Source organism: Balaenoptera borealis (genome assembly GCF_965194805.1).
Source record: "Balaenoptera borealis genome assembly, chromosome: 4".
NCBI classification, from domain to species: domain Eukaryota; kingdom Metazoa; phylum Chordata; class Mammalia; order Artiodactyla; family Balaenopteridae; genus Balaenoptera; species Balaenoptera borealis.
In genome coordinates this window covers 50,198,013-50,210,873 of record NC_138861.1, presented here as the reverse complement: position 1 = coordinate 50,210,873, position 12,861 = coordinate 50,198,013, and the positions used below count along the sequence as shown (strand labels likewise).

Sequence of the window (12,861 nt, the reverse complement as noted above, 5' to 3'; positions counted from 1 at the left end):
ATGAAGAGTGTTGATATGTGAAGGGGTTTAATGTGTGTGTATGTTACACGTCTTTTTCTGCATCACTTAGACAGTTGGCGCTCAGAGAAATCTTGACCCCTGCTGCCAAATATTAGCATCACCTGGGGAGCTTTTATTTATTTTTTGGTTAATTAATTAGTTTATTTTTGGCTGCATTGGGTCTTTTTTTTTTTTTTTAAAGTCACCTACTTTATTTATTTGTTTATTTTTGGCTGTGTTGGGTCTTTGTTTCTGTGTGAGGGCTTTCTCTAGTTGCAGCGAGTGGGGGCCACTCTTCATCGCGGTGCGCGGGCCTCTCACTGTCGCGGCCTCTCTTGTTGCGGAGCACAGGCTCCAGACGCGCAGGCTCAGTAGTTGTGGCTCACGGGCCTAGTTGCTCCGCGGCATGTGGGATCTTCCCAGACCAGGGCTCCAACCCGTGTCCCCTGCATTGGCAGGCAGATTCTCAACCACTGTGCCACCAGGGAAGCCCTGCACTGGGTCTTCATTGCTGCGCACGGGCTTTCTCTAGTTGCAGTGAGTGGGGTCTACTCTTTGTTGCGGTACACGGGCTTCTCATTGTGGTGGCTTCTCTTGTTGTGGAGCACAGGCTCTAGGCACGCGGGCTTCAGTAGTTGTGGCTCGCGGGCTCTAGAGTGCAGGCTCAGTAGTTGTGGCACACAGGCTTAATTGCTCCGCGTTATGTGGGATCTTCCCGGACAAGGGCTTGAACCCGTATCCCCTGCACTGGCAGGCAGATTCTTAACCACTGGGCCACCAGGGAAGTCCCTGGGGAGGTTTTAAAAATACCCAGGCTCGGATCCTACCCCATAGCACCAAGTCAGAATATCTGGGGATGGGATTTCATCAAGTTCATTAAAAGATCTTCAGATGAGAACCGGTGTCCCACCGGGCTGCAGGCCACGGCAACTGAGCCAGACCCAGGGGCCTCCTGATTACCCCAGCTTCGTGGAGTCTGTGGATGAATACCGTTTTGTGGAGCGCCTGTTACCCCCCACCAGCATCCCAAAGCCCCCAAAGCATGAACATTATCCCACTCCTAGAGACCCCCCACCCAACCTGCCCTTCTTTGTGCGGTGCTCTTGTATGCACAACATCCGGTCTACAAGGACATCACGCATGGAAACCGTCAGATGACTGTGATCCGGAAGGTGGAGGGGGACATTTGGGCCCTGCAGAAGGAGGTGGAAGATTTTCTGAGCCCGCTGCTGGGGAAGACCCCTATCACCCAGGTCAATGAGGTGACAGGTACCCTTCGGGTCAAGGGCTACTTTGACCAGCAGCTCAAAGCCTGGCTCCTGGAGAAGGGCTTCTGAAGCCCAGCTGAGCAACCTGCATGCCCAGCGTCCCCCTGAGACTGGAGCCCCGGGGATCTCAGGAGGGGGGAAGTGGCTGTCGGGGCAGCTAGGAGAAAGGGGTACAGAGACCGGGGCTGAGGGCCTTGGGGCAGGCCTTGTTTGCATAAAGGAGGAAATGGGACTCTGTATAGGTGCCAGCACTGGGGGAGGGCTGTCTAATATTGGAGACCCACCAGGAACAGCCAAGCTAGGGGGGAGCGTTAGTCCCCCACCCCAACTTTGGCGTGTTCCTGCTTTCCCTTCATTGGAGCTCCTTGGACTCAGGTATTCAAGCTGTAGAGGTTGTTGACTGCCCCTCTGTTGGAAGCAATAGCCCAGCCCAGTTTACAGGAGGGTAACACAGGGCAGACCCATTGGGCACATTCCTTCCTAGGCCCGCAGACCCTGTCTGCTACAAAACATCACTGAGCCCTTGCTCTAGGTCAGACCCGACTTGGTAGAGTCTACAGAGAGCACAACATGACTCAGGCGTGGGTTCTGGAAGTCTTCAGTTCCAAATGTAGTGCACGTCAGCCCCTCGGCTCATTCCTTTACCCATGGAGAGGTAAAAAGGCCAGTCACCTGTATTCCATTCCATATTAGAGTTGGGTCTGACTGGGTTTCCAGCTCCAGGGAATTAAATGGTTAGCTTTAGCTGTTCTGCCCACAAGGGGCTCCCTGAGAGCTCCTAGCAGCCCAGCACAGAGCCATCCTTCCCAGGTTGCTGACCTAGTATCAAGACTGGACAGGGGGTTTGCAGGCAGGAAGATGCTGACCTTTTGTCCCTGCCATCCTATCCCACCCCAGCTAAGGAACCTTCACACTTGCCCCATCCTTGGGAGTCACAAGGGCCAAAGGCCTGAGTTCCCACCCCACTCAGCAGCAAGCTGGCTTAAGACGGGGTTCAGAGCCTGGCTCCCCTACTTGCTCTGACCTAAGGCAGGGTACTTAACCTTTCTGGGGTTCAGTTTCTTCATATGTAAAATGAGTATATCTTCCTAATACCTTAATATTCAACACTGTGCCCAAGAACAGTGCTGGCTTGTATAACTAAACCCTCACTCCTGGAGATTCCAGGCCACTCTCGAGTCTACGGCCTGAATTAAGAAAAAGGAGCGTGGCACACTGATCCTATCACACCAGTTCCACCAGTCATTAATGCAAGTTTTTATTTGGCTGTATATACAATTTAAGCTATTAAAATTTGTACGATATTTACAAATTAAATAATCATCTGAAACTGTCAAAAAAAAAAGTTCTCCAGATGATTCTAATGAGCACCCAGAGTAGAGAACAACTGGACAATAGAAAAGAAACTATGTTTGTACATTTTGTACATTTTGCCCAAGGCCAACTACACTTTGAGTGCTTATTAAACATTAAGGATTTCTCTGTTGGACTAGGTCTTTTAGTAAACAGGTGAGGCTTCAATTAGATAGCCAGTCACTCTATTCTATAGGGCTTTCAGTTTTCAAGGTCACATAGATAAGATGAACAGTATCCATGACAATGGCAGATGTGATTCATCCATTCCTTAGTTTTCTGTTTCTTTTAGGACATTCTGTTCCCTCGGATGACATTTGGGGCAGCTCAAACACTCTAACAGCCTTCTGGAATAGCTGGTGATTTGAGCTTTTCTTCATCTATGTCTTTTTAACTTTATAATCCTAAGGCTCTGCCTAATGTATGGTATCAGTTCACATATGCTTTAAAAAATGACACTATATTTTCATGTTATGCTAAAATATACTGATCGATTAATTTATTCTTGAAGAATTTACTGAATATGTGTTTCATGGTCAATACTTAAAGGTTGATCCTTGCCCTCAAGAACCTTACATTCCAAGTGACGTTAGTACCCTATTTTATACCATCAAATCTATTTTATGATTTAGGTTCTCAGACTTGTATATGGTGCTGTATTAACCAAGGTTCTCCAAGGAAACAGAACCAACAGGATGTGTATATAGAGAGAAAGAGACTTATTATAAGGAATTGGTGCACAGGATTACGGAAGCTGGCAAGTTCAGATCTGCAGTGTGGACCAGCAGGCAGAGAGAGACCCAGGAGAACTGATGTTCCAGTTCCAGTCCAAAGGCTGGCAGGATGGAGACCCAGGAGAGCTGTTAGTGCAGATGAAGTCCAAAGGCAATCATCTGGAGAATTCCCTGTTGCCTGGGGAGGCAGGCCTTCAGCTGACTGGATGTAGTCTAATTGGAGGGCAATCTGTTTACTCAAAGTTCACTGATTTAAATGCTAGTTACCATCCAAAAACACCCTCCTAGGTAACACATAAAATTATCCATCACAGGTGATGATGATGATGATGATGATGATGATGATGATGATGATGGTGGTGGTGATGATGATGATGATGATGATGATGATGATGATGATGATGGTGATGATGATGGTGACGATGGTGATAGGTACACTATATTGTGTGCTTAGCATGTGCCAGACACTGTGCTACTCAGTGTACACCTTTTAATCCTCACATCAACCCTATGAGGGAATTACTGCTACTATTATCATTGTATCGACAAGGAAATTGAGACTTGTAACAGTTAAATAACTTGTCCAAGCCACAGTTTGTAAGCCTTGGTTCTACAATTTAAACCCAGGTCTGCCTGGCTCATTAGCCCTTGCCCTTAACTACCACAAAGCTCCACAAAGACGTTTTTGGAAGTTTCCTTTCTGCTCTCCTCTGAAGTATACTCTTAAGGGGGAAAAGACATTTGGTTGACCTTACAGAGGAGAATTTTTCATTATTTGCAATGTTTTATTTAATACTAACTTGAAATACTGTGGGCAACAGCATTCTAATGTGTTAAATTCAGAGTGAAGACCTATCACTTTCCTGTGGAAAATTTTTATTAAAATTAAGTATGCCTCTGCTTCTTCCTATTAAAATGGAGAGGAGATACTTAGCACTAAAGGTTTATAAAGTGCCTTGAGATCCTCAAGTGAGAAATACTTCAAGGGGACGTGTTCCTATGCTGAGTTAAATAATTGAGTCAATTAACTTCATTTCCTCTGATCAATGTAAAATATCAATATTGCTTCTTGGCTCTTCTGACTGAATTGCATAGGTCATATTATGAGCATAAAAGTAATGTTGTTAGGAGAGCTGTGCTGAAAATCTGTTAGAATGGGAATCATAGTTTTACCTTTCATAAGAATGGAGAAAATTGGCTGAGTAGCACAAATCATCTTTCAGTACAATATCTTTCATGTCCCTGGTTCACTTTGCATTAATTTTAACTAATTATTTAGTTAACTGACAATTATTCCTTCAAAAAACTTTTATTAAGTGTTTCTAATGTGACTGGTGGCTAACACCTATTTAGAACTTTATAAAGCAGCTTTACACACAGCTCATTATTCTTGCCCCTGTTCCTAGGTGGAGAGTATTAGTTCTTTTCCCTAGGCACTTATTATTTTTGCCATGTTCCCACTCTGTTTCAAAAGTTAATTTTGTTTTAATACAATTTTACTGATGAAGCTGAAGATCCAGTCTCCCTTCAGAGACAAGTTTATAACTGCTGATGTCCAAAGTGTATGGTTTTCACTGACATCTTCCTGCTTGATCCTCCCATTTCAGTCAGTGAGATTAGTTTTTACCATCTGTAATTCTTTAGTTGAACGAATCAAAGTATATTGGTTCCTGTCATTTCCTTCAAAACGTATCAACGATCAGAGTATCAGATTTTTGGAACACTATTTTTGAGAAAATGTTATAGGATGAGAAGAAAAACCTTATTATGTTTTATATTTGTACTTAAATGAAGCGTTGGACATGAGAGGATCATATTGTAAAGGCACGTGATAGTATTTGGAAAAGGAATTCAAATATGATCAGCCAATGCTTGCTGAGCCTAGGCCCTTTATGTCGCAAAAATAACAGTAGCTGGAAATGTCTACGACAGGTATAAGGCCCCTTTCTGAACTGGATTTCCCTCTCCTCTTTAATGATAAATATTGTATTCACCATTTCCCACTAACCATACTATGCTTTGCTTTGGAAAAGGCTGTCAATTAACTGCCGAATCATTTCCAATATGCTGGACTATGGATTGTACGTTAACAGGTAATGAGATCTTTATGACTGTGGACATAGCAAGGTTTCAGTTAGTTCTTTAATCTAGTAGGTTGACTTCATTTTTATTGATACTTAACATCAGTGTTCCTGGAGCCCTGAGCTTCGCTATCTATTTTAGGATTATATAGAGATATCTATCGTTCCATATTTTTCTGCAAATGCAGTGGTCATAAACACATTAAAATTAATTCATATGAGCTGAAGGCTTGTAGATCCTCATAGTTTTATTTTATTAAACACTTTAAAGTTAATGAGAAAACCTCTTGCTGACCTTTTGGGGAATATTTTCTATCTCCCCCAGTTGAATGGGATTCATCAAGACATTATCCAGGCCACGTTTTTAGAGTGAAGCTTAATCAGAAAGGTATGAATAAGACAGCAGGCTCTTGTCCTCCCTCTTCTCAGCTTTCTGTATAAAATTGACAAAATAAGATCTGAGACTTGGACTTGATTTTGGAGTGGAAATAAATGAAGCAGACCTCCTGATTCAGGGCTCCTTAGGCCTATCTAGTGTAGAAAAGGGGTTTGTACTTGGTCTAATCTAGAAAATTGGGGCTTAACATTGGAGTCTGTGACAGGACCCAGGCAGTAATAAAGCGACTTTGTTTTGATTCATCATATGCACATATACCTCCTTTACAACATTGTGGGGAGAGGTAGGTTAAGGAAGGTTTGGGTATTTGTGTGTGTTAGCAAAGACCACCATAATGGATCTTAATTTTATCTTAATGGCATCCAATCAGTTAATACTTTAATCCAGCATTTTAATGGACTATCATACCTGGTATCATAACAGAGCCTCAAATTAAGTTCACGTGGTCCATTTCCACCCCCAAACTCAAACCAGAGTCTTGAGTCTCACTGTTTCAATTCAATGAAAAGTCATACTTGCCTTCTTCAGAGAAAAAAGAGGGAATGGGGAAGCATATGTGTTTAATAGAAGCTTAGAGTAATGGACCAAGCAGTAAACCCGGACTCTAATCTCTGGGGATAGATAAGGGTAGAGGTGATAAGGATATATAAGTATAACAATTAAATTTAAATATGCTCAGAGAAGATATAGAAACAAAACATTTGATAACATTTATTGAGTACTTTCTATGTTCTATTTATTCTATTACACCCTTGTTTAACTTTCATCACCACTGTGTGACTAGCTAAACTTTACAGATTGGGAAAGAGGGGCTTTGAGATGTTAATATTTCAGAGGTCAAACGGGTAGTTAAGTGATAGCCCCGGATTCTTTCTCTGTACTGTGTACTCAAGAGGCAGCCTTCCTACTTGCTATGCTATTCTATCTCTATTATATACATCTATCAGTATAGCTTAATTTTTCTAGTTTAAATATTTGGTTCTGTTATGAAACTATTGCTATGCTGGGCCAATGTCCTCCTAAATATTGGCATTCCAATTATACGCTATTCACTAGGACTCTTTGTAAGTGTGGTACTATTTGGATGCTAAACTATTGTGAAAAATAATTAAAATTCTTTTTTCCCCCTACTGAGAAGAAATCTACAGTTTTCCTGCTTAAATGTCTGTACAAAACAATTATTCTGTGATTTTTCTGTATTTTTTTCTGGAGTACGTGATAGCTCTTAGATATTAACATTTCATTTAATTTGAATCAGAAATAGAGCCAATCTTGAATGTAAGTCTTGTATCTTAAGAGCTTGATTACAAGATCTAAAGCTTAAAGTCTTTCATGTACTCAGTTTGGAAAATAGTTCTATATGGCTGGAATAGAGAGTCCATGAGTGTGTAGAGAAATAAAGATGTGGTCAAAAAGGCAGACTGGGGCTCAGTTGTAATATGGCCCACATGCAAGCGTTGTTGGAATAGTGTTGCTTTTAGCTGTTGGACTACCCCACTCTTTGGAATTAGTCTGCACTAGGCACAGTACCTGGCATATAGTAGGTGCTCATTAACCCTTGAAGGGAAACCAACTCTGGCAATACAATAAAGTTTTAATAGAACATCATTAAGAATCACAGCTGGATTAATGTTTAATATTGTTATTTTTAGTAGCAAAGCTAGTTTTGGGAAGAAAACATAAAGGAATATTAGAGAAGGACTAACCTTAAATTAGATAATACTATGAGGAAGAACAAGGTTTCTGGAATAACATTGAATGCAATGCCTACTGCACAGGGAGAGGCTCAAGAAATGTTGAATAAATTAATGAAAAAATGATTTAAAAGTGTACAGTGTGTGTTGTGTGTGTGCACATGCTCACAGGTCATACCTGTAAATGACAACTGGACTTTAAAAATGAAAGTTTAATGTATTCACATATATTCACATAAAACTCAAATTTCAACTTTGGAAAAACCTAATGGGAGCACACATTTAACAAAGCTTATTTTTTTATCTTTATCCACTGCTGTTAAGCCTTTTCACAGCTTCCTTAAAATCTCAAGTTCCCCAACGCAATACTATTAGAAAAGAAAATCTGAAAGATGGTGTTGAAGAGTAATTAGCATTTAACTGGCTGTGAATACAAGCAGGAAACAATGTCCCAGGGGTAGCAGATAGGAAAAACACTTGAAGAAGAAGAAAGTAATGATTATCAAAACAACAAACAACAAAAGAAAATGCTTTTTAGACTTCAGGTTGTAACATCTTTGAAATACCATTGAAGGTTTCAGTAACAGAGAGTGGCTTGTGGGACACCTGAACACTCCTGCTTTATTTGTTTGGTTTTGGGAAACCTAAAAGTAATCTTGGGTCTACAGAGCAAGTGTGGCTTTGTAAAACAATAATTTGAAACCATACCATCCTTTTCCTCCTTCCTCCATGTTTATATGATCTCATTCCATATGAATTCCCTCCCATGTGAGTGTCTCAAGCCAGTCAACTTTAGAGGCTGAGTCTAAAGTTAGACCTCAAGTGGGTAGAATTTTGTAGAATCATTAGGAGTATGTTAGAGTTTGCTTTTGTTAGACATATCAAACACAAAGAAGGCAACATTTTAATTTTGCCAAGTTATTAATTCAGTTTTAAAATAACACCATCTTTGGTGGGGAGGATACTGAAATTCTTTATCTCCAGCTTTGATCTTCTGTGAATATTCCAGTGCCACTTCTTTTGCATCTCTATAGGACTTTTCTTCTTTTTCTTTTAACTAATTTATTTATTTTTGGCTGCATTGGGTCTTCTTTGCTGCGTGCTGACTTTTCCCTAGTCGTGGCGAGTGGGGGCTACTCTTTGCTGCAGTGCGTGGGCTTCTCATTGCGGTGGCTTCTCCGGTTGTGGAGCACGGGCTCTATGTGTGTGGGCTTCAGTAGTTGTGGCTTGCGGGCTCTAGAGTGCAGGCTCAGTAGTTGTGGCACACGGGCTTAGTGGCTCCGTGGCATGTGGGATCTTCCCGGACCAGGGCTCGAACCCCTGTCCCCTGCACTGGCAGATGGATTCTTAACCACCGCGCCACCAGGGAAGCCTGTACTTTTCTGTTTAGATGTTCTGCTAAAACTTTATACTTTTCTTCCAACAAACTTTGAACTGTCCCAATCAACACCCTGTTAATGAATTTTGGAATAATTTTTCCTTATCTTTCTTTCTCTGTTCACAATTTATTACCTTGTCTAATTTTCTCTTTGAAAAATTAAATATTTAAAAATTAAAATTTGATATTTGAATGCATCTACTCTTATTGCTGTAGACTGAATTATCCTCACTAATTAATTGCTTGTCCAAAATATTCTTCAGGAAAATGAAGGTAACAACAGGGCTGTTGTAAGTTTTAAATGAAATAATGTATGCAAAAGTATGTAGCATAGAGTAGATTTTTAGAACCGATATTTAATAATACGTTTTCCTGTTAAAAACTTTTCATTATTTTGTTGCTTCCGGGATAAAATCTAGAAATTCAGCCTGATAGTCAAGATCATGAAAGTTTGGCTCTAACTACCTATATCAAATTATTTCCCACTAATATCTAATTGTTATTTAATTGCACAAATCTCTTTATGCCACAAACAGGCCATATTCATTTCAACATCTATGCCAACATTCCTGTTCTTTGTTGGTGGGGAATACTAATTCCTCTATTTAATCATATGCTCCTAGTATCAACTCCAGTTTTGCCATATCTATGGAACTTCCTTTAATTGTTCTAGGTGTAAGGGATACAGCAATGAACAAATTAGAAAATGTCTCTGTTCTCAGGAAGCTTACAGACTAGCAGGGGAACAGATAACCAGATTGACTGAGAAATTAACAAAATGTGGCCCATACATACAATGAAATATCATTCAGCCTTAACAAGTAAAGAAATTCTGCAATATGTTGCAATGTGTATGAACCTTGAGGATATTATGTTAATCACAAAAAGATAAATACTGTCTGATTCCACTTAATATGAGGTATGTGGAGGTGTCAAATTCATAGAAACAAAAAGTAGAATGGTGGTTTCCAGGGGCAGGGGGGTGGGGAAAAAGGAAGTTGTTGTTCAGTGGATTTAGAGTCTCAGTTTTGCAAGGTGGAAATGTCGATGTCTTGTACAATGTTCGTGTAGTTAACACAACTGTACTGAGTACTTAAAAATGGTTAAGATGGTAAATTTTATGCTTTGTATTTCTTAACACAATAAAAAAGAGAAATAATTGAGATAATCTCAGCTAATTATAAGTACTATTAAGACAATAAAGCAGGATAAGAGGAGAGCTCCTGAGAGGCAATGCTACTTTAGAAAGGCCCTGTGAGAGAGTGACTTTGAGCTGAGGCCTGAATGATGGCACGTGTCAGCCATGAGCATCAGAAGGAATGGTAAGTGCCAAGGTCATGGGACCCAAACAGATTTGGCCTATTCAAGGAAAAGGAGGAAGGCAGCGTACAGAGTACACGCAGTGAATTTGTTGAGGAAGGCAGACACCAGATTCTGTAGGGACTGGTGGGTTGCAGAAAGGAGAGTGAATTGCATTTAAGTGCAATAGAAATTCATTGAAGAGTTTTAAGCAGTGGATGATATGGTCTGATTTACAGGTTTTAAAAACTCAGCTAGCTGTAATGAGGAAACAGACCCATAGAGGTAAATACAGAAGCTGAAACACCAGTTAGAATGCATTTACATCTACATAGAGATGATGGTGACTTGGACTAGAGCTGAGAAGGAGTGAGGATGTCAGAATTGGGACATATTTTGAGGCAATGACAATTGGATTTGTGGATGGATTGGATGTGGGAATGTATAAAGAAGAATCAAGGATGACTTCTATGCTATTGGCCTGGACACCTAGGGGAAAACTGGGAGAGAACCAGCTTTGGGTTTGAGGGAGTAAGCAGTTAAGGGTTCAGTTTTAACCTCGTTAAGGTCTTTTTAAAATATCTGTATTGAGATATAATTCACATACCATATAATTCACACATTTGAAGCAATTCAAGGACTTTTCAGTGTATTCACAGAGTCATGGAATCATCATCACAGTCTAAGTTTAGAATATTTTGTCACTTCAGAAAAAAACCCTTTACCTATTCCCCTGCCCCTAGGCAACCACTAACCTACTTTCTGTCTCTATAAATTTCTCCAATTTTGGCATTTCATATTAAGAAATGCTACAATATGTGAGCCTTTAGTAACTGGATTCTTTCATTTAACTTAATGTTTTCAAGGCTCATCTATGTTGTAGCATGTATCAATCAATCAGTACTGTAATCCTTTTTATTGCTGAATAATATTCTATCATAGAGATATACTACCTATTATTTATCCATTCAGCTGTTGGACATTTGTGTTGTTTCTACTTTTGGGCTGCTATGAATAATGCTGCTATGAATGTTTGTGTACAAGTTTTTGTTTGGATATATGTTTTCATTTCTCTTCAGTAAATAATCAAGAGTAGAATTGCTAGGTTATGTAGTAACTCTGTGATTAATTATTTGGGAAACTGCCAAACTATTTTCTAAAGTGGCTGCACCATTTTTTATGCCCCTCAACAATGAATAAGGGTTTTAATTCCTCCGGATTCTTGCCAACACTTGTCATTGTCTGTATTTTTTATTGTAACCACCCTAGTGGGTGTGAGGTGGTATGTCATGGTGATTTTGATTTACATTTCCCTAATTACTAATGATGTTGAGCACGTTTGCATGTGCGTATTGGCCATCTGTATGTCTTCTTTGGAGAAATATGTATTGAAATCCTTTGTGCATTTTAAAATTGGGTTTTTTTTTATTGTTGAGTTGTACAAATTCTTTATATATTCTGGATACCAGCCCCTTGTCAGACATACGATTTGCAAATACTTTCTCCCCTTCTTTGGGTTGGATTTTCAACTTTATGATGGTATTGTTTGCAGCACAAAAGTTTTAAATTTTAATGTAGTCCAATTTATATTTTTTCTTTTGTCATTTTTGCTCTCAATGTCATATCTAAGAAATGGCTACGTTAAATTTTAGTAATATATTAGACACCAAATGGAGATAGGCAGTTGAAAGTGAGTCTGAACTTTAGAGGAGAGATCAGTTGGATAGAAATTGGGGAGCAATCAGTGTACAGATAGTATTGGGTTGGCCAAAAATTTCATTTAGGTTTTTCTGTAACACCAGAAATGAACTTTTTGACCAACCCAATATTTAAAACCCTAGACTTTATGAAATCACTCAGAGAGAAAGAGAGAGTAGAAGTAGACAAGTCTCGAAAGATACAATTTCCATTACACATAGCATGGGGTTCAGTGTATGCCCGGAGTTCTGGGGTAAGCTACCAATAAAGAGAATCTAAGTTACTGAGTAAACACTAAGACTGCCCAGTTAGGGGTAAGCAGATGTCCCCCTGGAAGAGTTTGTGAAATAGTTTCCACTCTGTGGCCGCTATAGTCAAATTGAGTTTTCTAAATAAACTGGATTAGAATTTTCTCCACATGTTCTTAACCTCCTAAGAAGCTGATCAAATCCCTGTATAGGACGTCCATACTGGTCAAAGAAGCAAATGGAATCCATTCCAGCTTGCTTAAGCTAACAAAGAATTTAGTAGAGAACATCAGGTAGCTCACAGAATCCTCAGCAGGGCTGAAGAAGTAGGCACCAGGTCAAATACCAGCAACTACGTCCAGAACCAACCACATACTGGCCAGATAAGCATATTGTTGCAGCTGCCTCTGACCCCAGAAGCACGGTGCAGAACTTGCCTAGTGTGGGAACTGCCACTGTCATTGCTACCACAACCCACACTTTAGATGCCAGGAACTCAACTTCTCTCAAATTGCTTTACATATCTCTAAAATTGCTTTAGATGCCAGGTAGTCAACTTTACTGCAGGTTCTACTTTACCCTTTAAAGCAAGCTACTCAACTGCCACTGGCATTAGGAAAGTAGATGTCCAACATTTAGCCTGTATCCTCTTGTTATGAACTGAAACCTCATGTGGGTGACCCTGACTGGTGGAACCAAGGTCATCTGTTT

At 40.2% G+C, this 12,861-nt stretch overlaps 1 pseudogene across 1 annotated transcript; it reads left to right on the top strand.

Moving 5' to 3' along the window:
- Positions 1 to 695: 695 nt before the first annotated feature.
- LOC309627791 (large ribosomal subunit protein mL49 pseudogene) lies at positions 696 to 2,598 on the top strand (annotated as a pseudogene). The gene has a single exon. The product of its transcript is annotated as a large ribosomal subunit protein mL49 pseudogene (transcript).
- The last annotated feature ends 10,263 nt before the right edge of the window (positions 2,599 to 12,861 follow it).